We start from the raw sequence: 25,262 nt of genomic DNA, 5'->3' as shown, positions 1-25,262 counted from the left end.
ATGTTTCATTGGGTCGTCTGAACGTACGTCTATACAACCGCCCCATTCTTGTCAACTGTTTGTCTCTGGAACCCTGGAGGGAATTTCATCCCATTTGGTACAAACATCCACTTGGACTCAAATTATGTATTTTGGCATAACTCAAGCATTCATATGCTAATTATGACAACATAGATGCAATACATTTTAATGAAATTCCTACAGATACTATGGGTCTGGGAAGATATTTACATGAATTGCAGTGTGACAGGCTTGCAAATGGCAGTAGAGTTAATTAGTATTTTAAAAACAGCGAGCAAAATTGCCCAAACCAATGTGGTTTACATAGTAGTGATCTTTTCTTCCTGTCTTGCATCATCATTTATACAAGTCATAGTCTAATTTATGGCTCATTTGACAGTTGAAATGCTAAATAAAATATAGCAGGCCTGCTAAACTGATAGATTAACTGTATGTTGAGGAGATAATCAGACATAATCACCCTGCACTGAGATTTGTAAAAACCTAACTGGCATATAAAACGCCTATGATGGAGCAGATATAAATCCCCCCTCATCCTGATCCAGATGATACAGTGTAATAACTTCAGTCCCTCAAGAATCTGCGTTTGATGTCAGCCCCTTCTCTGAGGTGATTGGAAAGTAATGCGTGTTGAAATTGTCCAACAACGAAGCCCTTCGGTGAATGATTAAACACAACTCTGTGAAATAATGGCGATAGAAATGATAAAGAGCCATGACACAAGGCCTCAGTGGGATAATTCTGAGGAAATGATATTTTGAAACTGGCAAATTTGTTTCAGATCTGTTCAGCGGCAAACCTTTTGGGGAATTCACATATCAGCAAACATTTTATGGGGTTATTACAGTGGTGAAGGTCTTTCTCTTTCACAATGTTACGTGGCTCTCAGAGTGAAACACATGAATCACAGTGTGGACCGTTCCATCAATTTTTAAGGGAAATGAGAGGTTGTACTACAGCAGGAAACGGGAGCAGAAAGGCTTTAATTTATAAGAAGAGACAAAAGTTGGATACGCTCCAGTGACAGTGAATTTGAAAAAGGACTCTGCGGGCCACTAATGCAATGTTTGTGTGAACTGTCTGAACATTCAAGTGAACTTTGTTTTACTGTAGTGCTGAGACAACAGAAACCGAAGCCAGATCGTCATGAAATTACCCAGATCACCGTTTCCACTCTTTCCTCTCACTGGTGTTTAATGATGCGTTCATTTGCTGCCACCACTAACAACTGCGATTACAGGATAAAGGCAAGAATGGATGAAAACACTGAGATTGTACTTACTAAATTTCTCTCGGGTACAAACAATGCCCTAGTGACCCCGTAAAAAAAAGTTTCACTTAGATTTAATTCTGGAAACGTTTCAAACTAAATAAAGCCAGATTTGCCTTCCTCTGTCATGTTGCCTGCTCTCTAGTACTTATTAAAACTAATTACAGAGAACTTTATCATAGATTGGATTTCAACAGTAGAATACATTATGTCTAGTAGTAAAATACTCACTTTAGTAAAAGTAATATTGCTGACATTACTGCACAATTCTCTATTTTTTAGCTGCTTAATTAAAGTATCAGATGGAAGCGTATTAATAAGAGTTCTGTTTTCAATTTTTCAGTGTTATTATGCCATTCTGGTTTGCTGTGATTATTTTTATGGATGCAACATAGATGCATCGTATCTTAGTAATGTCTTGGAGTCAAAAACAGTCTCAGTACACATGGGAACAAGGATATCCTCTTGTTATCTGCTATGTTGTTTGGCACGTGTCACGTCCCCGTTCGACGTACTAATTGAACGAGGAGACTTAAATCCACTAAATCATGCAAATTGTCTTTCTGCAGCATCTTAAACTTTATTGTTATATGATGGATTTCATGTTTTCAGTTCAGTTTGAAAATCCGGTTCTCTGTCGTCCTCTTTGCACTTTACACTTCAATAATGTACCATCCTCTCATTTGTAAAACTGGAACTCATGAAATATACAAACACACAGAGTGTACTTGTTTTTCTTACTAATGAGCTTTTTGTTTTCCTCTTGTCTCCTTTGGTCTCTGTGTGACCAATGTGATTCCTACGCATCGTCTCACGTGTTTTCCACTGGCCAATGGTGACGCCCCGTTTCTGCTGACACCACTAGGTAAGAAACACAAAACTAGAGATACAGCGAAAACATTGCTTAACATGACAATTGGCCATATTGTTTATTTATGTTCTGTTTTTGTGATTTTTTAAAATATTTTCTGCTTTGACAACACATGGGGGCGTGGCTTTTTGCAAGGGCTTCTTTGTGACTTGATCTCTGATTAATTCCTGAGCAGAGGTATGCTTGATCATTTGGGGTATTTCTCTGGGTCTTGGTGGTTCAATTTACGTACAAGGCAAGGTAGAAAGAAAACAGATGACTCAGCAGAGATTTACAAAATGGATTTATAAGAGCTCAACTTAAAAAAAGAAAGAAATGGCATCAAAAGAAATCAAGATGATGAGCCAAAAGCTCAGTATGACTGCGCTGGCTTGAATTCTAGTCGACTCTTCAGTGAAATAACCAGCCAAGCAAAATCAGAGCTACAAGCAGGCTTAAGAGCCTTTTTAATAATTGATAGTTTGTTCTGCTCTTGGCTGCATTGATAAGCTGCCCGCTTAACATATTGAGATCATGAATAAGTGAAAATCTGATTCACACAAGCACTTGCCCACAAGCTGCAAACCAAACAAAGGGCTTGAGTGCATGGCTTGGAGGTATAACACGAGCAGGCGTGATCCAAACATCTTTGCAAAATGGGAGATTTTTGGAACAGCTAGTGAATCCAGAATGGTTGGGCGCCGACGCTGATGGGAGCTGCAGTTCAAGTGGAGGTTTCAGAAGTGTCACAAGCGGCAGAACTGATACACTCCTCATCAATACGACACCACGGCCCTTCAAAAGTTCCTTTTTTTTTGTCGCCTCGGGCACCGGGGCCTCCGCTCGTACAGTGATTTGCTTCAAGTCTGATCATCAGCACCAGCTGAGAGCAGAGTTTATATGAAGGAACTGAACCCACGTTGCTTTCATCCACAGCATCCTGGTCATCGTTACAAAAGAAGCTCGAAGTTGTGTTGATTGTTGTTTTCAGAACGAGGACTTGCGATCCTCCCATAATTTTTTTATTTTATTTTGTGGTTGTTTTTTTTATTGTACTTCTGTATTATCTCATACAGGTACACCGCCCGAAGCCTCAGCCTGTGCATCAAGCACTGAGTTTGTGCTGCTGTTGTGCCTTTTTGTAGTTTTTTCCCCGTTATAGATGAGTTAGGTCCAAGATGAAAAAAAGCCCTTCAAAGAATATTTTCTTGGTCGACACTTTGAAATCAGCTGCTTCGTGCTCAGGTTGAGAATTGAGGTCGATTTAAGGTGACGGGAGTTTAGTGGTTTGTTTGTGTAATGGTGTTAAGCCTGAGTTTAGGGGTTAATGAACAAGTGTAAGTCAGAGAGATGCTCCCAACAAAATGTGTACGTCTTTTGTGTGTGCACGTGCACGTGTATGTGCTCGAGCTCTTAATCCTTTAACGGGATTACAAGCTGCATTGTCCTTTGTTCACTTGTTCCTTTCCTCCCACGTACGCTGGTAGAGGAGATGTCAGAGCCCACATCCAGGATTACAATATAATGGGCTCTCGATAGGGTGAGAGGGAAGCCTGCTGGTTAGATTTTCATTTTAGCATCTTCGCTTAATCCATCATAATTTAGTAATGCAACCTGAGATACGAATATAGTTTTGCTTGCTTGACTCAGAGGGAATGTATAAATCAAACAGTTTTGTCTGTCATATTTTTTATAAATTTTAATACTTAGTGAAATAAGGCTTCTGCATTTTCCACATACATACATTCTTCTTAAACTGCTTTCAGTCATGCACGGAAGTCCAGACATGTCCCTGGACTTCTCTGGAGGGGCTGTATGTGAGAACGCAAATGCCTGAAAAAGGTGGCTCCAGGCCTTGTGCGGAGTTTAATCTCCAGAAAATGGGGGGGCTGTTACATGTTTGTGACCAGGGGTGCACAGTTTGATCATCGGTCCATGGGGGAGATTCAAGAGTGTCAGCTTTTCCCATGTGCGTTTAGCAGCTATAGAGGGTTGAGGATCGATGATTTCAGGATCACCACCTGGAGATGTTCGCGATCCATTAAGCATCTTCAGCTCTTCTGCGGCCTTTACCAACACATTCAGGCGCTCCAGTGGCCTCGTTGCTGTTATTCTAAAAATAACCGGATTGCAGTGCACGCTGCTTGCTTTACCAAGCCACTGAGTTGCATTACGAGTTAAGCTACAGAGATGCGTGTGAGTGAACACCTGTCCATGTTTAACTTCAGTGAGGCTCTTTCTCGTAGTGAAATGAACCTAAATCACCTTCAGCATATGCAAATAAATGCAGGCGCCTCAGTCCGTGTGTGCTTGTGTTATTTAACTGAACTTGCCGGCAGTTTTACATGTTTTAGACCATTAACTTCAAATTGCGTTCAGCTTTGCCTTCGAGTTTTCCCATTTCCCAAAGCATAGAATAAGGAGGATTTTAGATGTCTTTTCATGTTTCCATTCTTTCAACTTACATTTGGGTTCCTTTTTGTTAAATGTGTTATCTTTGTGGGGGTAATTCATTCATTGATATTTTTTTCTCATGCTGCTATTTAACATTCCTAAATGCCTCAAACAACCACAGTTACAAAACCGGCGCATGTTTACTTATTGGTCGTCTCCTGTGAAAGCTCAGGAATACAGATAATTATTTATACTAAGCTTTATTTATATAGCACCCTTAAAAACAGGGTTTACAAAGTACTTAGGGCCAGTCTCAAAAATGGATTGACACGAATAAAGCATAACAATTGAAGGCAGCAATAGGACAACATCACGTAAAAAAGGTAAATAAAATAATGAAAATTAAAAGAAAAGGACAATATTCTGTAAAAGCATATACATATGGATTAAAGAATACAAGCAATAGAAGACTTTGCACAAAAGTTGAGGTCATTTTGAAATTACCAGTCATGCATCTCTTGTCCCACTGAGCGATATGGTTGTATTCCACTACAACAGAAAATCATGGATATGCCCCTAAACACAACACGGTCAGAGATCAAGTGTTGAGTGGGCACTTAGCGGGGCTCTGGGTGCAGGTAAGAGCTGCACTGGTGAGGTAATGACAAGCTGGTGCTGCGTCCAAAGTCAACAACGGAAATAGTGATGGAAGAGCCCAAATTATCTCCCAGGGAGCCGCGGGTTGGGGATCAATCAGTACGTTTCTGCATATATGACTGACACTTAAACTTGAGGGTCGTGTTTTTGGCGAGCATATCGACTGCGGAGCTAAAAGATGAAAGTGGTCTGAGCTCATCTAGTGATTCACAGTGGCTTATGGAGACATGGATTTTTCAGTAGATCAAAAGACAGAAAAAAGGCCAGGTCAATTCCATTAAAGACACAAACTCTGATCCACGTCTAAACATTAATCCCCAGTCTGCTTATTACTGTTTTTTGAGGCTGTGAGTTTTTTTGTTTTGTTTGTTCTTTAAGCAAACTGGAGTAAACAAAAATTATCATTCTTAACACTCGATATCAATCTGCAAGTATTTTACACTTAGCGTCTGATTGAAACAAAGATATTCCTTCTCCCTGTCATAACCCTGTCGACACGGGGGCATGGGCGGCTGTGGCTTCGGAGGTAGAGACGGTCGTCCACTAACCAGCTCGATCCCCGCAATGTAAATACAGTCCATTTACTAAACATACAGGCATATGATGTGCATGTTCTAAGTTCATCCTGCTCTGCTGTGTCAAGCGTGGACAAATGTCCATAAATCTGCCTAAAAACCACCATGCCATGAAAGTACCTGCCTGACAATCGCAATTGATATTGATTTGTACATGCAGCGGTACAGTGCAAAAATGGACTGATGATAGATAATTTGGCATAAAGTGACAGAAAATTACTGATTGCGCAATTCATTTTGAAATGCACCATAAAAGGAAAAAAATAGGGCACACAACAAAGTGATAATGGGAAGTATATTGTACTTATTCATACCTCTCGACACGAGTGGATGTGTAATTAGTTTGTTTGTCTACTTTTCCCTCCTCTGCTTAACATGCCTGCTCACACCATGGTGCAAACAACCTCCTTGAAAATCTCTGCAGTCAGGACAAAATGGGAAAAAAAAGGAGGCTGCATCTACTGTCAATTAGTGTTTTCCCACCATATGTGATGCTCAGTTATTCTGTTTGTGAGCCGCAGCGCGGAAATGTCATATCCCGTCTTCCGTAATCCAGCAGAGCACCACGGTGGCCCTGTGGCGGAGGCTCGGGCTTTTGCTTTTGTGAACACTAATCAATAATGAATTACTTTACAAGAAACCCACATGCCCATTGCAAACATAACTTTAACACGCTAATATATATTCTGAGGCGTGTGTGCGCTTAAGCCTAATTACTGCTGGGTTCTGTGGCCTTTGCTCTCATGTCAATTTTAATATTAGTTCATTGTCAGTTTATTCATGCATATATGGATATTTGCATGTGTTGGATGTATTCAAAAGATGCACATCAACAGCTCATGCTGCAACCAATTTTAATCTGTTTCTCAATCACGTGATGTCTTTTTTTTATGAAGAACATCATTCCATAAAAAAATAATTTTAAGTGAAGTGCACAACAGTAATATGGAATAGTGATTTTAAAGCTGCAATAATTTTTTCCCCCTTATGGTTAAATTATATTTACCTATTTGTTTTTATTAAGTCCTGCTTCGTTAACTTTTCACTGTTAATTTCGGCTCGGTTTGGTCTCACCTTTCCCAAATTAAATATCTGGCTCTTCTGCTGCTTAATGTTCCGCCATGTTCAACAGCTGGTTGCTAACTTTGTCTTTGTGTGCCGTCTGATGCTGGACAGGCAGCGCATATGGTGAGGTTATCAGACCTGTTCGACAGCTGCTGTGGCTCCAAGGAAAGGTGATGAGCAGTGAGAGTGAACCTGACAGGAAAGCCAAAATAAATGAGCTTTAGGCTTCTAATATGTGCGGTAGACCTGAGGGGAGTTGTCATTTCAGGCTAACACTTACAGAGCAACATTACAAATGCAGTATCTCCTGGGCTTTAAAAGACAATGTCTGGTAGTTTAACAGTGTAATAAATCATAGAAAATTGTCTAATATTCAAAAACTGTCAAAACATTTCTAAAAAAAAGCACAAAGAGCATGTCACGCTGTGAATTTTAGTTTGCTGTTGAGCACAGAAGCCAATCTCTTTAAAAAATGAATCCTTTACTGGTATTTTCGAGTCGTCGGTCATCACGCTTCATGTTTTTCAGAGAAACGCTCTGTAATGACAGAGTTAATCAATTCGTTCCGCTCACCGGCACACCTGCACAAGGACGGCAGAGGTCAGGGCGAAGGAGTAAATTAGCGCGTGGATCCTCGCCGTGATGGAAGGAAAGCAGACGAAAAATGACACAGGAATCAGTGACCAAGAGAGAAGAGAGAAACCAACCAGAGAGATCGAGGAGTTGTGTGGTCAACACAGCGACGGGCAGTGAGGCGCAAAGTTCGAGGTGTGTGTGTGCACAGTGGGGAAAAAAGATGGGGGTGGAGGGCTGTTATTCTTAACTGAGACAAACTGGAGCTATTAGAGGGCCTATTGTTGCCCGACTGGCCCCTGAAAGAGCAGCTTGTCCTCGCACTTATTCACTGAATAGATGTGGTCAGCACTCCCGGCTATCTTGGCTGATCGTACAGATCAATCTGGCTCAGGAACCTGCCGCAGCTGTATAGGAAAGTGTGTGTGTGTTTGTGTGTTAACATATACAATTGTTGAATGATTGCTTGTTTATCTCTGTACTGTATATAGATAGATTGTTATAATACAAAGTCACTAGGCACTTTGCATAATTTTGCATCTGAATGTCTAATTTCCTCAGACTGATTCAAGCCAACTGGAACTTCAAGGCCCTGGGAAAAAACAATTTCCTCTCTCTTGCACTGAAAATGGGGTTCGGCTAAAGTTATAACAGTTTCACATGGGAGATTTCTGTCTGTGCCACTCTCGCTTTCATGTTGAACAAGAAAATGTCATGTAGACCTACTTCACCAGTGAGGAAGTGGAAATATCATTATGCGTTGACATTTGTGGGGCTGTTTGATCATGATGTCAGGCTGCCGTCAATCAGAGCATTTAAAATCCTGACCAAGCAGATTACTGTTCTTCACTGCATAAAAAATATGCAAACAGTTTTATTTTGTATTTATATAGTTATGAATATCAGTGTTTTTGAGAAAGACATGGATAATTGTTATAATTGTTGTTGTGGATACAGTGGATTTTTACCTCAAATATTTCTTGCCTTATTAAATTAGATTTTTAGCAATGATGAACATCTCATTTACATTTGTCAGTTTAGTTTAGTATCATAAGTCATCACCCATCAGGCTGTTGAACCAGCTAGTTTGAACATTGTGTGGGAGCTGTAGCTGTAATTCTCTAAGACCAGTTTTCTGAACAGTTTACATCCATTTATGTTTATGGTGACTCACTGACACATTAGGTAACTCATGGGATCACATATAATAGCAGACATAAGTGCAGTGCAATGTGAACCTTACCATTCCCAGTGTAGCCGTTGCAACGGGCCACAGGTTGTAATTTGCCAGATTGATCCTTTAAACAACTGTCCACATTAATAATCCTCAGCTACTGTCACAGCGCGCTAACGCTCTCCCTCCTCAATCAAACACACTGTTGCTCGTCGACCTGCACTCATTCCCGTTGCACAACTTCAAAGATGACTGATTTAACTAGTGCCATCTCCCAGTCCAATAAACAGCTTCTGATGTGGCTTTGAAGTCGCATCAATCTTCCTTTTGCATCTGTCAAACTTCTGTAACATCCACTTTCCGACCAACCAGCACATCGGGGGGAAATCAGGCCTTCAGGCTTTTGACACGCTGCAAATAGACTGGTGCGAATAAGCCCCGGGTTGAATGAGCTCTGAATGGGATGAGTCTATATGCTGGCTCATAATCGTTCGGTTTCCTATCCCCCACAGGCCATATAACACAGACCTCCTAATGGTCCTCTCATCATTTCAAATTCAACTCACAGGGTTTTCACCCCTGCCTTAATTTGTGTGTGCATAATTGAAAGAAAATGAGATTCATGGGAACCCCCACGTACAGTAGACGAAGCCTGCAGCCCCTCTCTATCTCTGTCTCCTCCTCACACACGCTCACGCACACACACTCACGCACACATACTGACACTGACCTTGTTGCCTCTTTTATTTACTGCACAATGACTGCAATTTCCAGAGTGTAATTAGAGCTGTTACAGCCTGGCCTCTGGTCTTAGTTATTTAGAGGTGAGTACACTATCCGTCCTTTTCCCCTTTAACCCACAAGTCCGAGAGTTACCCCTCCCCGCTCCTCTTCCCTCGACTAAGGCCTAGAAGCCCACACGTCCCCATTTTCAATGTTCCTTATAAAGGACCATTTTCTCGACTCATTTTCATTTGGGCTGCTTAATTAATCATTTCCCCGCATTTTCAGCTGAACACCCACAAATTGCCCTGGTCAGAGCCCGAAGACAGAGGGAGTTTGTGTTAATCAAGCATAAAGCAATTCATTTACACACCATTCCCTTCCTCCCACATCCACATATCCACTAACAGTAACTCCGCAGCTGTCACACTTTAATTTATGTGTTCATTTTTCTTTTTGTCTTTGTGCTGCCTCTGCCTCACTCTCGAGGGAACGCTATACCTTGGCTGTGATCACATTCAAGCGGAGAGAGAAACGATTTAGTTTCAAATTTTTTGACAGGTCATCTGCGTGATGAAAAGGTTTTCATACAAAGTAGTCTGGACTTCAACAACAGCAGCGCTTTCTGTCGTTCTTCTCGAGCAGAGAAAACATTTTCTGGATGGTACTGGGCCTAGAGTGACAAAGAAAAAGTAAGTGCAACAGCAGTGATCTAAAAGTTGTCTTCGTTACTGCCTTTACTTGTTCCCACATTAATTATTTTATATGTTTTTGACAGAATGAGCAACTTTTGCACTTGAAAAATGAGTTAAAAACATCTTACCAATGCATGAGGAAGTGCTGTGGGCTCTATTTACTTTCTACATAATATATTAAAACCTATGGGCCTTTGATACAGCCCTTTATTGATTTCTTTTCTCTCCCAACTCTGATATAATAAAGCCCATACATAACTCGTGAAACCAGCCCGTCAACCAATTCAGGTCAATAGATCGCCTCTCTCTCTCTCACTGTCGGCTGGAAGATCTGGCCGAGTCATGTATTTTAATGCGCTGATGTATCGGTCCGGTGTCTCGGAGTGGAGCTGATGGACGACTGTGACCTTTTCTCTCCTGATAGCCAGCGATGACCACTGTATATTATCTGGCCACGATCAATCAGTCCACAGAAAGGCTTTGAAGCGAACATGCAAGTGCGAGCGTGGTAAATGTGCACTCAACTGGTGCATGTGTGTGAGTGAGTGCACCACTGCAGTGTTGTTATACAGCACAAACAGTGTATATGTCCAATGTCATTACCAGTCATGTATGGTTACATGCAGCTTTAAAAAGCATCAGTCTAGGCAGTAAAACATTTTTTTATGATTATATGTTGTGTAAGAAGAGCAAAACCTGCACCTCAGCAAGCCTTTTATAATTCACATCTAGTCAAGTGTCTTGCGTGGCATTAACATCCATGAAGGCTCTTATCTAATATTGCCTGTCAACTAAAAACATTTTATTTAAACAAATATACAGTATTAGTGCCTCAGTGTCATAGTCTATTACATGGTATGGCACTGAGAGAAACAAGCAGTTTTTTTTTTACAGACTCAAGGACGCAGCCACAGACTGAGTTATGTTTAAAACAAAAGCTCTTTGAGGTGGTTTCGCCATCACCATGGCAACACACATGACCATTTCAATAGCCATGACACGTCATTAGTCCTGGGCAAAATGGTGCATCGATGGACTCTGTATCTGCATTACATTTTCTTCTGAAATTAGCTAAAACCAAGTGAATTCCCTCATCTGCTAATTGCTAGGGAGGAACAGGAGGAGGGAGGGGGCAACGGAGCGATGGATGAGGGGAGTGGGAGAAGGTGAATATTACAATGTTTCTTTTTTTTCGGCTTGCACCACTCCATCGTGTATCTGTCAGCAACGAGCGCGGTGTGTGCACCGGTGCAGTGAGGGAGCCTCCAGTAGCCTGACAAGCTTATCTTTATCACTTGTCACTCTGACATTAGGTGTCTCTGCTCATCCCCAAATCCTCCCCGTCATGAATCACCCGCCTTCCCTGCACCTTGGGTCTCATACACGCATAGTGATGATGTTATGCTCTGCATACTGCAGCGTGTTGTTATCACCTGACCCAAGCCGCTCGACAACAAGAGAGACCAGTACCAACTGATTTACATGATCAAAATATTCGTAGGGAGTGTAGGTAGAATACAGATAATCAAGCAGACAGGGACTCTCTCTAGAAACCTCATTATAAATTAGTGCTAGTTAGAAGGACGCCTTTTAAGAGTGGAAAACCGGGAAAGGAAGGACCCGACAACTTGAAGAGAACATTGAGTCCGCCACGGCCTTTTCATCTCCACTTTGCATCTCTAATGTAAACAGCTGAAAGACAAGACACCAGCGCCGAGGCCAATGATTCGGCTTCTGGGAAGCTAGGACAGATTAGAGCCAAGACATTAAAAAAGCCGCTCCCACAAACTTTATAGACAACAACATTTACAGTATGTGGCTTTTAAGGTGCCTTGTTTTGGTTCCTTAACACATTTTAGCTCATAAAGAAGAACTATAGCTTCCCTAGTGTCCTAAATGTGCTTGGCATTGTTAAAATAGATGCATATAACAAAATTCAACAAAAGGAAAGGTCTTGGAACAGCCTGGCAACAAAAATGGAGTTAGTTCACACTCTTGGATTACACAGCTTCATATTTACCCCCTTACTCATATCATTTTTTCAGATAAATACATTTTTATGACCTGATGTACTCACTCAAAATCCAATACCCACCTATAGCTGAGGATGCAGACCAAAAGCCCATACACTGTAAGAGAAAGCAAACCCCCACTGAAGGCAATACAGACTAAATTGAGTATTTATTGTGGGTAATCCATGAGCACCATCTCAATATGACATGGTGGTAAAGAGACAAAGTGCACTGTACTCAGCGGCCTTCTTCAGCTCTCTCACAAAGCTCGCCTGAGCAGCAGTTGGATCATGGTCACGCTACCAGACAACTCCGTCTCCAAGAAAGCCAATCATCACCTTTTGGGTAGGTGATATTCTATAGCTCTCGTTGGGGGTTTGGGAAAAATAGCAGGGGGTAGTTAATGAAGCACATTACTACAGAGAGATGACATGGATTTTGAGGGCTTGAAATTGGGACCACAGATGCTCATCAAGTAATCAGCACTATTTGGATGTAATTTTATGGTAATCCTTTTATTTTCTGAGCCATTCTGTTCATTTCATGGACTGTAGATGTGAATCTGAAGAGACTCTGGCAGAAACTGGCAAATTGCACACTATAATCTGAGCCTCCAAATTCAAATGAGAGGAATACATCATGGTTGAAACTGTTACCCCGGATCGCTTAGTGAATAATTGTGTGTAGCATATGAATGGGTGCACAAGTTTCAATTACTACAAACAGCAGGGACTGTTTTTGTGGATCACATGGACAATGAGATCAGGAGCAGAATATGGACTCCAAAAAAATGTGTTGGTGAAGTGTAGTTGAGAAGAATACGGCGCAAGCTCTGAACCATGCATTTTTTCTTAATAACCAAACATATCTATATTTTTCTCTTCAAACCAACATTCCATTGATGCTGCTGACAAGAGAAGTTGGACAGGATTAAAAGAGGAATTAACAAGATTTGGGTTTTTTTGAGGGGGGGGTTTTACTACTGTTACAAATAGGGTTTTAAACAGCAGACATGACGTAATATACAGTTCATCTTATTGGCACCTTTCAGTCTGTTAGATAATCTTGTTGCATATTTTATGCAAAATGCAAAGAATTTATGTGCCAGACACACTGGGGAATGAATTAATTTCTTCGCCCACAGGCTAATTTGCTCCGTCTGTCATTTAGTGCTATCGACATGAATTCAAGAGTTATACAGTGTGTTACAGTGGAATTTGTATATGCAGCAGCAAGTTTTAATCAAAGTATCAGTTCATTCCTCCCACTTGACAGGGATATTTTTAAAACCTGCCTTTCTGTTGGTCTGTGCTACACTGCACTCAAAAGATGGGCACATGTGTAGTACATTTAAGCAAAGTCCCTCTCTTGAGCACTGCTCCACATTTACATCATCCACAGTCTGATAGCAGCACAAGAAAAGTAAATATTTATACGGTAAATATATATTTTCTTAACTTTACAAGTTGTTAACAAGTTGTTTGTTGGGATGTCTATGAACATTGTAGCCATCACTGTCGATCAGTAAAAGGGGGGTAAAGGGATCAGTGTATATAGACAAAGTGTCTGTCACTTCATACTCAAGAAGGTTATGCATATTATTATGTTGTTTTGTCTTTCTCCTCTTTCAAATGAAATACATATCAGTGTATGGTTGATTTTCTTAAGTCTCCATTGAACGAATCAATCTCATAAATAAACATTGGCATTTGAACACTTTAATTAAACAAGTAAGTGGCTGGGGCGCGTTATTCCCCCAGGTTAGCAAATCCCCAGAGCAGCAGAATCATTTACAGCAGTGCGACATATTGGGGCACTTTCCCCTCGAGTTTGTTTCCCCACAATGACAACAAACTGCAGCGTCATTCCAAAAATAGTTTGTTTTTCAAAGCCTGTGTCCACAGGCAATTTGCAGCTCGGAAGCTCTGAATAAACTGCTGATCTTAAAACACTGTTCATACACAAGGACTTTGAAGTACAAAATGCCTCTTATCATTATTTGCCAGCTGTTTTAAAGATGCCTGTTACTGTGTGCATGTGTGTGCTGCTTTTGAGGTTTCTCAAAAATTGCTTTTCACCCCTGCAAATCCCCATCAGTGAGATTGATTGTGCATCAAAAGCGCATTTACCTCGGACACAAGCATTTAACACCCAAACAAAGTCCAGGAGGAAATTTGTAGGGGGAGAGTTTTTGCTCCTGTTGCAGAACACTCCTTGTAATCCTCACTGAGGACCGTTTAATGAGAGGGATGCCATCGTCAAGTTTAGGGCTAATGGTTTCCTCTCTGATGAACGCTCCACTTTTCATCTTAAAAGCTTAAAGTAACCGGCTCCCAGTAAGACAAATTATGAAATTTTCCTTTGGGTTGCAAAAACCAGCATGTGTGTGAAAGCCATTCCAACTGGTAAAAGATAAGTGAGTGTGCTGAGCAAAGAGTCTCATCCTGGTAATAAATGTAGAATTGGTGTTCAAGACAGAATGGCGGAGATATTTTCACGTCGCTGGATTATTGGCTGCAGTTGGAACAATTCAATTAACACGAGCGAGATTAATCAGAGACTTCCCCTCCCCACACCATACTAGTGTAACTGTAACTCAGGCCGCAGCCAGCAGGATTCATTATGGTCACTCCTAATCCATTTCCAACATCACCAAACATGAAAGTGGTCCGAGTCAAAAGTCGGTGAGATTTAATTAAGCGGGGTTCACTAGCTCCCTATCTCGTAGCTTTATCAGAAAGACGAGCATTGAAATCTGTGTCTGTGGAAGATTTTCAGATGCTGTGATTACACTGTGTGGGGAGTCTCACCGCTTGAAGGAATGAGTTGATGTTGTTTGGACATTTTCATCCCCGACAGGCAAAAGTAGATTATAATTTTTGTTCCATGCAAAGTTATAGATTCAGGATTAGATACAGAGTGATGCATATTAAGACACAATGTGGTTGTAGATGCATGGTAAAGCAAATATTGGTATCTCTATGTCCTGTAAAGCAGTATAGTGTTGTATATCAAAAAGAATAAATCAAGGCCATGTCATGGGAAAATGTGTTATAATAACAGTTATTTATTTTTTTTACTTTGCTGTGTTTCAGTTTCATTCCAAACATATTGTTTACTTCATATGCTATTTGAAGTCCCATTTTTATGCATGTGCACGTCCAATGTTTGATTCTTATCTCCTATTTTGTGGATATCAAGTGATTACGACTGAATTAATGAACATAAGCATTGAGTAAGCAGTGAAGCGCTGCAGAGGCTGTAGTGGTGCAGCGTATAAAATGAGAACAGTATTTAGACTTGGACAAGTAACAAGATATACATATGGTCATCTGTCTATCAGGTCGTTTTTTTAATCATGCCAAGCGAGCCATATACAATGATACAAATCTATTATATGTAGGCTTAATGGGGGATTAATATTCCTTCTCTAGACATCGTGAACGTCACTTAATCATTTACACATTTTTCAAAATTGCATTTGTTTTATGATTAGGAATAAATGCTGATATGTTGAGTTAAGCACTCAGCAGAGGGAGAAATGATGAAGCCTACAGCAATGTTAGAGGCTCAGTGAGGCTGCAATTAGGTACAGTACTGCATTTACTGTAAATGCTTTGAGCTAGATGCTAACACTAGCATGGCAACATACTCAGTGGCAATTCAAACATGCTGATGTTTAGCAAGCCATCATGATGTTCATGATGGCGCTGAATCTAAACCAAGGGAATAAAAAAGTGATTTTAGTTTCATCTTACAGGGACATGGGCGTCTGAAACAAATGTTATGAACATCTAGCCAATAGAAATTGTCAAAATATTATTTTGAAGAAGATTTCATGTTTTTCTGTTTGGACTAAAGAGGTTGTCTGACCGGTGCAGATTCAAAAAAACGTCCCTATATCTCAAAATTGACAGCATGTTATGATGGATGCATGTTTACCAGCAGTATTTCTTAAAGAACTTGTTTGTGTTAGTTCATTATATAGAAAAACTGCAGAGTCTGCACTCTGCAATATTATCTTATATTATTTCCACACAGAGTTTGTTTCGGTGTAAATATATGAGATATGATGCTTGTTGATGTTTATGTGCATGTCGAGGGCTGCAGGAATATTCTTTCAGGATTTTTCATCAGTCCGACTGCCCACTGCTGAACAAACACAACACGCTCATTTGGCTTCGCTTTCATCAGGTGGAATCGGACTAGAATGCACTATTATTATTATTATTACTGATACATGGAGGGAATGATGAAAGGGGAGTCGGCGATGGAGCGTATGTTGGTGTTTTAGGCTTGGAGCTGCGATCCCCGTGCGCACTCGCCAAAGAGTCTGACTGGTAGATGAACTGCCCTGGCTGACTGACCAGGTGATCAAGATCACTGAGAATAGAGAGGATGCTTGATAAAGGGAGGAGGAGGGCTGTGACGGCATCGTTAACAGACACCATTGAGCGTTTGGGAGCTTCAACACTCACGGTCGGCCGGGTTGTGAGATGATATCACACAAATCTACTTGGCAGTTCCACCTAGCGAGGTAATTAACACAAGAAAGGCCGGGACACTCACAGTTGACTGCTGCTATTAATGTTTTCAATGAGGTGTGATTTCTGTGCCAAAAATGAATGCAAGAGAGGGATATTGAACAGTATCTATGGCTACACATACTCTCTCACATTGATGATTTGATTCACCTGCTCGCTGTCATCATTTTCAGACAGCAAGTGTGATCAGTCACTTCAAACCTCTACCTTATAATGTTATAGACTCAGCATTTTGTTATACATTTTAATATTTTGTAAATGTCGTGGTGACTTTCTGCACACAGATTTGATCATATCAAACGTTAACTTTCATCCCCAACTTAATGTAAAGCGGTACGTAGCCCCCATCGACTCAGATGCCTAGTCGCTCTCAGATCGGTGAACAGTGATGTTGGATCCTTGTGCTCAGACGACTTGGCTTGCATGTAGAAAAAAAAAGCAGAATTAAATAAACGTTGCACAATTAAAGCTGTAAAATGTCTAATACTCAGCAAAGTATAGCCCATATGCAACCCAAATCACTCAGGTTAGACTTTTGCTCTCGCCGTTCACAGCAGACTAGGCTTCATCACAGAGCCTCCAATTTCAGTCGGAGAGGGATCCTCCCTCAATCCCAAATCGTCAAAAATGTGATTGATTGTTTCATTTTTTTTTTCCCTTCCTTTGGGTTCTCCTTTTACATCGTAACTATGATGGTTCTCCTTTTAGATCCCCCCCACCCCATGTTGACTTGTTGCCAACAAACATACACATCAAAGGCACACCATCAAAGTGAGCCCTCTTTGATGGTGTCCGCTGCCGCCACCCAGTTGATGATGTACACATACAGTAATAAGATTACACAATATTGCTGCGCTGATAATAACTGAGAAACACGAGGAAAATGACCCGTGGAGGCTGATGTTGTTAAATTGACAAGAACATCAATACAATATTTTTCCAACGACGGAGTTAAACACATTTGCTTCCACTCTTAATGCCTATTGTCATGATCTAAAACATGGCGTTACCAACTTTTGGACATTTCACAGGCTGCCTTTTCATTCATTTCTGTCGACACTCACTTCCATACAAAATTCGATGTCGATACTCTGCTAAGCAAAAATGAAGACCTTGAGGACAGCTTTGCAGGGTTGAATTTTACGAGTATTTGCGAGACAAATTCCACTTTGTTGCACTATTCTTCCACTCTGATGAGGCAGAAATGTCTGGGCCACCCAGATGTGGTCTGTGGAGAATTGCTTAAGAAGGCCTAATACTGATCTGAATAAATGTTCAATTGAACTCTGTATCTGCTTTTATTGTGTTGTGCCATGAGGATAATAAAGGAAGCCATGTGCTAACACACATTCTGACAGATCATTAGTCGGTATCAAAAAATATTTCTTAGTTTAGGAATTGTGACAGAAAAAGTCCCTAGAATTGTGTCTTCACAAAAAAAAAGCTTTTTATTTGAGCCACAAGAGGTTCGAAGGAGCAACTCACACAGGCTCATAAGAATCAACAGCTCAGAGAGGAAATCATGGTTAGGTCATTCAGGGTGGTAATATAAATCAGTGTCTGAAGAAATTCTACAAACATCGGCAGAAAGCATTGTTTTCCTGCAGAAATTTAAAGGCACTATTCTTTTTTTTCCCTACACTTTACTGTGCAACCACTTTTTTTTTTTTAACCCTCTTCACTTAGAAAGACGGAGCTCATATGTCTTGGTATTATCTATCAAAGTTTGTATTACGACCCGGCTCGGTAGGGGAAAGGAAAGCGACATAAAACCAGGTGTATTTGGTAAATGAGTTATTTATTAGTACGAAAACAGGATCGTTATCTAAACCAGAACAAAAGAGACAAACTGGAACTGAAAATGGGCCTGTGAGTGCTGTTCAAATCAAACAAACAACTTCAACAAAAGGAGGACTCGTAACAGTGAGTAACTCTTATCACTAAAACGAAACTAAACCCCTTGGTTACTATCAAACAAAACACAGTCAGGAACAGCACTCCTGCACCTAATGAAGGATAACAAAGGGATTCTGCAGGTGTGAGTGGTCTGATCTATCGCTAACTAAAACCTGGCCCAGTCCTCAGACAAGTTTCACAAAATAGAAAGACACAGTGGCGTGCTGGTCAAGTTAAATCACAGCCGCCCCAACTGACAAGCTGTGGGGAGATTTGTAGCCTCCTCCACAAATTGGTCCTTGGTGATTGGTGGACTGTTTCAGGTGCTGCTCCAATCTGGATCCTCAAGGATGCCGGCCAGAAGTGGGAGGGGCACCCTGCTTGACAGGCCCAAAAGGTTATGCATACAAAATGGGGGGCAGGGGTCGCCGCCGGCAGTAACAGTTCGTGAGGGCCTGTTCGGGAGGAAGCTTTGTTAGCAGTTGTAAGGATCTTTTTCCATACACATGCTGCAGGCTTCGTAGAAGTAAATATAATGGAAATAAAATAGTATCCTCTCAGCATTTGAAGAGATAGAGACATGAAGGAAGCCCAGAGATTCCTTCAGAGAAATGGTTTGCCCTAGTCGAAAGGAACGCAAATAGTACCGCTTTCATTTCATTTTACCACAGTGGTGGAGGGACAGATTGGTTGGATGTACGGTAGCTTTGAGTGGTTTCAAAAGAAGGAAACAAGAGCACAGAAGCTATTAACCAGGTAAAGTGTGCCAGAGGAAGAGCACGCTAACCCTTGATAATGCCAAAGCAAACAGTGTGGTACAATCGACTGGAGACCTCATCATGATTAGGCAGAAAGCATCGATGAGTGACTTTTCATGTCTTGAACGCAAGCAGGCAAAACAGGCCTGTGCAAATGTTTTGCACGGGTCTGTAGTAGACATTATATTTCCTATTTTAAGACTTTGGAGTGAGGTTGTTATCTTTAGCCTTTCCCAAACCCGAAAGCACAAGGGCCGAACTGTAAGGAATAAATTTGTTACAGTGTCCCGCTCCTCGCAGCGACTTGTACTTTTGCATTAGTTCCGAGGCCAAAGAGCATATGATTAACGACAGTTTCATGGGAGTGCAGGTCGGGGGAGAAAAGCCCTACCCATGTGTGCGTGTGTGCTGTTTTTATTAATAAGTCTTTGATTTCAGACAAATGTAGACACAAACTAAAAGGCATTGAAGGTCAACACGTCTTCCTCTCTGAATGCACTCCTGCAAAGTCAGCGTTTTAGCCCCCGAGCTGTACCTCATCATTTTCACATCAGAAAGAGGAGATGACCACGGTGAGTCATTCGTCACATTTGATTTTCTTGAGTAATAGTGCTCTTGTGGATTTTTGCAAAGGCCGTTTATGCAATATTTTCACCCTTTATCCTATACGAGGTGTAATCCTCATAATGGAAAGAAGATTATTGTGTTGTTTTTTTTTTTCTGTTTACACCATCAAAACCACTTCTCGTTATCAGAGCACACACTGTACACGGGCAAGTTTGTGGTTTGTCTACTGCGAGAGTTGAGACACTTGACTCTCTGCAGAGTGCAAAAAGAGAAATGCAACACCGTTGAAGCGTTTCATTAGCCCTTTGTAAGGCTAAGTATCTATAATCTTTACATTTCCGTTTTTTCTGTGGGGTCCAGGTAGAGATCATTTGGCCTCTCATTAATGGTTCATTGTCACTCCTGGGGGTCAGGGCTGCAGTCCCTATTCAGTTCATTAGCATGGTTGAGTTAGTGGAGTACTCAGGTTCATGTCTTTTGCCGTGTCCGTAGCCACGCAGAAGAAACTGTGGAAGTTACTCTAAATGGTCCAGGATGATGTCTTTTTTTTATTTAGCTAGTGGCTTGTATAGAGTTGATGCTACACTGTCCACTACAGCACAGAGAACAAGATACATTTTAACTCCATTTTTACGACGATGAGGGAGTTTTCTGTTGCCTAGAGACCTGGCTACAATGACAGACTGGTCTACACAGTGTATTCACTCGTGTTGGAAACACAGGAATGGTCGGATCGTGGTGTCGTCTGTCCAATATCTTTAACTGCTTCCATGGCCCAACTCACCAAACACATTGACTGAAATCAGTTAACAGCTTTTTTTTAAGATAAGTATAATACACTTTGCGAAAGAAAAGAAAAATTCCAAGCCTGTTGAGAAGTGAATTTTCCCCCCATGCAGAGAAACACTTTGAACAATCCGTGTTCTTCTTTCTTCTGGTTTTAACTTTTGACTTTCTCTCTTTTTTATTCTCTTAACTGCTGTTTGACAAGGCACGCTCTCTTTCTTTCATCTCGTTTGCCCTGATCGCTTGTGCCTCTCTGCTCATTTCTAGCTGCCCTCCTATCTCGGTTTCCGGTGGCCCTTACAGACTGCCGCGCCGTTAACGAGCCAATAAGGGACAACTCGACAAACGTTCCATCACATTAGCATGGGGGAGTCGGCGAGCTCAGCACTAGCCAGCCTGCCACTGCTTTAATTGTGTTTGCTCAGCACCGGCTACGCTAAGGGCTAGCCAGGTTTAGGCTGGAAAAAGACTTAGCAACAGGGCTAGGAGTTATATATTAAACAAAGTTATCCTCCGTCAATTTATTGTAGATAAAAGACTACCGTCTGTGGAAAAGTCCATCCTGCTGAGGACAGAACTGAACATTGGAGATAAATAGGTGATTGCAGAACCAACACAAGCAAGACAAATTCATGATCCTTTTTTTATTAGAAATAACACCGATCGTAAAAAAGCCTAATATCTTTTGTTATTCGTTAATTGATCGTACAACACTTAGGAATGTGGCAGCAGCGGCAGATCTCAAGTGTTGTCTCCTATCGATTGCCAGTTTCTAAGGCGTATGCAGACATTGTTTGGATACAGAAAAAGTGTAAAAACGTGTAATGCATCGTTGATTCCTGCAGCCCTCTTTTTTCTCCTTTATTCTATTTCCACTGTTTTCACCTCTCTGACTCTGGCTGTTTTTGTCTCTTTCTCAAATCTGTCTCCATCTGTGCTCCTTGCTGCTGCAGATAGTTATCCCTGTGGGTGGGCAAATCGCTGCGATAGCATCTCTCTCAGTGTTACATCTGCTGTCTTCTCACTAGACATTAAACACCTGTAGCCACCTCACATTTGGACTCCATGTGATCCATAACTCATACAGCCTTTGTTTTTTATCTGCAAAGAATGTCTTCCCTATGTTTTTTCTTAAACAAGGACAATTGAATTTCAGATATTTTAACCCTGAGGGAAGTGCTCCCTTGGATTAGATATTTCCGACCCCACGTTTGCTTTTTGCTTTCCAGCTTTTAGCCTTCTGTGGCTGTTCATGATGATATGCGTGGGATGAAAGGAACCAAAACACCTGACATATGTTGAAAGGCTCTAAGGCTCTGAGGAAAAGTAAAAAAAACAAAAAACACACAACATAGCTCAATGTATTAAAGTAAGTATAAACTAATAAATAAAAGTTCAGGTTTTGTGCGATAAAAATAACAAATGTCATGAATGCCATTTCGTAGTCCTAGACTGCATGTGACCACGATTGGCAATTGTAGGCTCATTAGTAGTATGGTGCAGCAAAGCACTTCAATTGAGGCAGAAACTTTCTTGTCTTTGCATCTAATTTGAGGACTCAAACCCAGACTGTCAACCCTCAGGCTACTGCCAACACTGATGTTGAACCTTGGCAGAGTCAAATGCCATCACTAGTATGTGTGTGAGTCGACACATTTGTACCAGATCCCATCCACTCCCGTCACCCACCGTCTCCTTCACTTTTAAACTCTACATTTTTATTTGTAAAATGTATTCACCTGGTTCAGATATATAATGACAACGATAGAAGAATTGGGTGGGTTAAACATGTGTATAAGTCATTGATTCATAGCCTTTTTTAAAAAGATTGAAAAAATTGTTGCAACGTACCTACTGTGACAGTAAAAGCATTTCTGCTTGGAAGAACGGGGGATCGGAAAATGAAATTCCGGCGTGTCTAAGGTTAATTAGAAGACGGTCCCGTCTTCAACATGTGGCTGCGAAGTTGTCAAATTCAATGAGGAAAGAAGAGTCAAAGAACTGCTCGAGGGAGTATTCCAACTGAGCGAGTGAAATGGAAAATAACATCTCACTGGTGTGTTGGCTTGTGCGCGAGCAGGAGGAAGAAATGTGTGATAGAGACAGAGAGATCTTGTCACAAAAAAAAAGTTCAGCTGTGCAGTAGTTACACTCACTGAGTGGGAGGCTGGAAGCGCAGAGCTGATTGATGAATTCAGTCTCGTTGGAACCTTATCGAACACACTTGCATTTTTTTTAGCCTCAACTGTACGCAGCATGATTATAAGGATCTGGATTTTTCTAGTAAAGGGTGTAGCACAGTAAAATATTGTGTTTGCACTGGTAAAAATCACCTGAAAATGTAATTGATAATTGATGCTATTCTATCTTAGTATATTCAATGTTGTTTATTTGGCATTCATTTATAACACTGTATAAAAAAACTGGAGCTGTGTAATGTATGTAAATCCCTTGTTTTCTAGAACTGTTGCTTTAATTCCACAAAAGTGAACAAGTTTTGAATCTGGTCCTGTTAGTCGAGAGGCACTGAAGTCTCTAGTCACTGCTCGGCTGCCTACAACTGGCAGTGTCATCCCCCTCTCCATCTCCCTTCCTCTGGCTCTCTTTGCCTCTTGTCTTCCCTTCCTCCGGTTTTCTGTTTCTTGTTCACTGTCATTTTCTTGTCTTTCTCTCAGCAGTCGCTCGCTTAGCTAACTGGTAGGCCCAGAGGTGCTGACAGGTTCGGTACAGATGTATGACATGCCATGGCCCGAGGCACAAAGCAGAGAATTGTTTCTCCTCCTACTTCCTCTTCTTTTTCTGTCTGTTTCTCCGTTCACGTCTCTTTGTTTTTGTCACTCTCCCCTGGGAGGTGCCAGCCACTGCTCATTATACCCCTCTTACACTAATTGGGGGCAGAGGATGTGCAGATTGGGCCTTGATTGCCGCCTTCCCCTTTTACATTTGTACCATCCGCCCCATCCCATCCCCTGACACCCACTTCCCTTTTCACACACACACATACATACACCCACTTAACCACTCCAAACACAGCCAGGCGTTCATGCTCCGTCTCCCTTTCTGTCAACATCAAACACACCGCAAGAGTGGGCACTGAAGACTGGGCACTGACACAGTTACACGGGTTTTCGGTGTCAACGCACCCCAGATTACGGCTCTATTAGTGAACAATTTCCATTATCTCACCCCAGCAATGGCAGAATCGGCTGCTTTTCCCTCCCCCTGCCCTAATCCTTTGTTTTCATTGGCCTTTTTGAGGTCACATGGCCGTGTATCTGATAAGCTTATAACGACTCCAAATGAGCCATCATTCATTCCTGGCTAATCGGCGGCACATCAAGTGTGAAAGGCTTGCTGACAAGGTCTGTTTCTGAACTCAAGTCTCATTTTTCATGCTGCGGGGGGAGAAAAAAGGATGCCACATGGAGTGTTTGCGGAAAATGACGAATGAGTGGTTGCACCTGGAAAAGAAGAAATGGATTGTCTGTGCCCTGCTGCCTCGCGTGGGTGTCTGGATCATGATGTAAAGACAATAAAAGAAAATGCGTAATGCAGCCTTGCAGTGTGAGTTCGAGAATAGGATCAGATTTGCTCAGATTTGTTATAGAAATCGGTGAATAAATCCCCCTCGCAGACAAACACAAAGATACAATACGATACCATCAATGTCAAATTAAAACTATATTACAAACTTACTTTTCAGCACAATTATATTGAATATTTTCCAATGCTCAATTTAGATCTGATCTCTGGTCATGTATTGATGTAACATAACCACACAGCTAAACTCAAATACGTATTGTTGCAGTAAATGGTTAAATCACTGAGTTTCCCTATTTTAACTGATAAAGTAATACTGAGGAATCAAGGGTCGCGTTCATGTCTGCTAATCCATGCACACGTTCGCAGCTCCCCGTACCCACACAGCTCTTTCTATGATCTGCGGGACACTGTTTTGACACGTCGACTGACATGCCCAGGTTGCGCTGTTGTGAGCTTTATTTAAAAAAAAATTTAATTCGCGGCCCAAGGTTCCCGGCAGCTGTATTTTCAAAGGAACTGAGAAACTGAGAAAAGTGCACCCAAAGGTATTTTATTGTCATGTCATAGCAAATACTACTTAACCTCTGCAAGCACTCACACACACACATGCACACACATGCACACACACACACACCAATCCTGGCCACCTGTTTTACTCCATTGAGGTGAAGAAAATGGGGTATTTATGCAACGTAACTGTAACACTTAAACAAAAGCCAGCAGGGTTTAAGAAATAAAGCAACTCAATGTAAAAAGAGCTGAAATACGTTCCTCCTTCAGCAAGTCCTGTCCCATTTCCCACTGGGGCACAGAGATTAGCCTCAAATTAATAAACCCAGGCAATACAGACCCAACTACCGCGTCATTGAGACAAGGTATAAAGAGGCCTAGTCCTGCTCTAACCCGACAGATGAGCTTTCCTAGATGAAAAAAAAACAAAAAACGGATTTGCTACTGAGCTGATCAGTACGACATAGTGAATTAATATAAAAGTACATTTCTAGTGGAATATGTTCAAATTTTCAAATTTTTCATTACAGCTGTTGCAGTTTATCCTCTTGGTGGAGGATCCGCAGACCCTTGGTTTTCAACATGAATAACCGCAGCTGAATGGGCGAATAATGAGATACACGGATGCATTTTTTTTTTTGTGCCGTTC

At 41.3% G+C, this 25,262-nt stretch overlaps 1 protein-coding gene and 1 long non-coding RNA gene across 5 annotated transcripts in view; one reads left to right on the top strand and one right to left on the bottom strand.

Annotated features, from left to right (window-relative positions):
- The window catches only part of LOC118312164 (neural cell adhesion molecule 2-like), a 223,051-nt gene that overhangs the window by 99,805 nt on the left and 97,984 nt on the right, over nt 1–25,262 (top strand). The window lies entirely within an intron of this gene.
- LOC118312172 lies at nt 15,054–17,275 on the bottom strand. The gene is made up of 2 exons (XR_004794163.2): nt 17,076–17,275; nt 15,054–16,971 (listed from the first exon to the last, which is right to left on the bottom strand). It is a non-coding gene; the product is annotated as an uncharacterized LOC118312172 (long non-coding RNA).

Source organism: Scophthalmus maximus, chromosome 1, assembly GCF_022379125.1.
Source record: "Scophthalmus maximus strain ysfricsl-2021 chromosome 1, ASM2237912v1, whole genome shotgun sequence".
Taxonomy (NCBI): Eukaryota; Metazoa; Chordata; class Actinopteri; order Pleuronectiformes; family Scophthalmidae; genus Scophthalmus; species Scophthalmus maximus.
The sequence above is the reverse complement of the archived record's forward strand: the minus strand, read 5'-3'. Positions and strand labels throughout refer to the sequence as shown.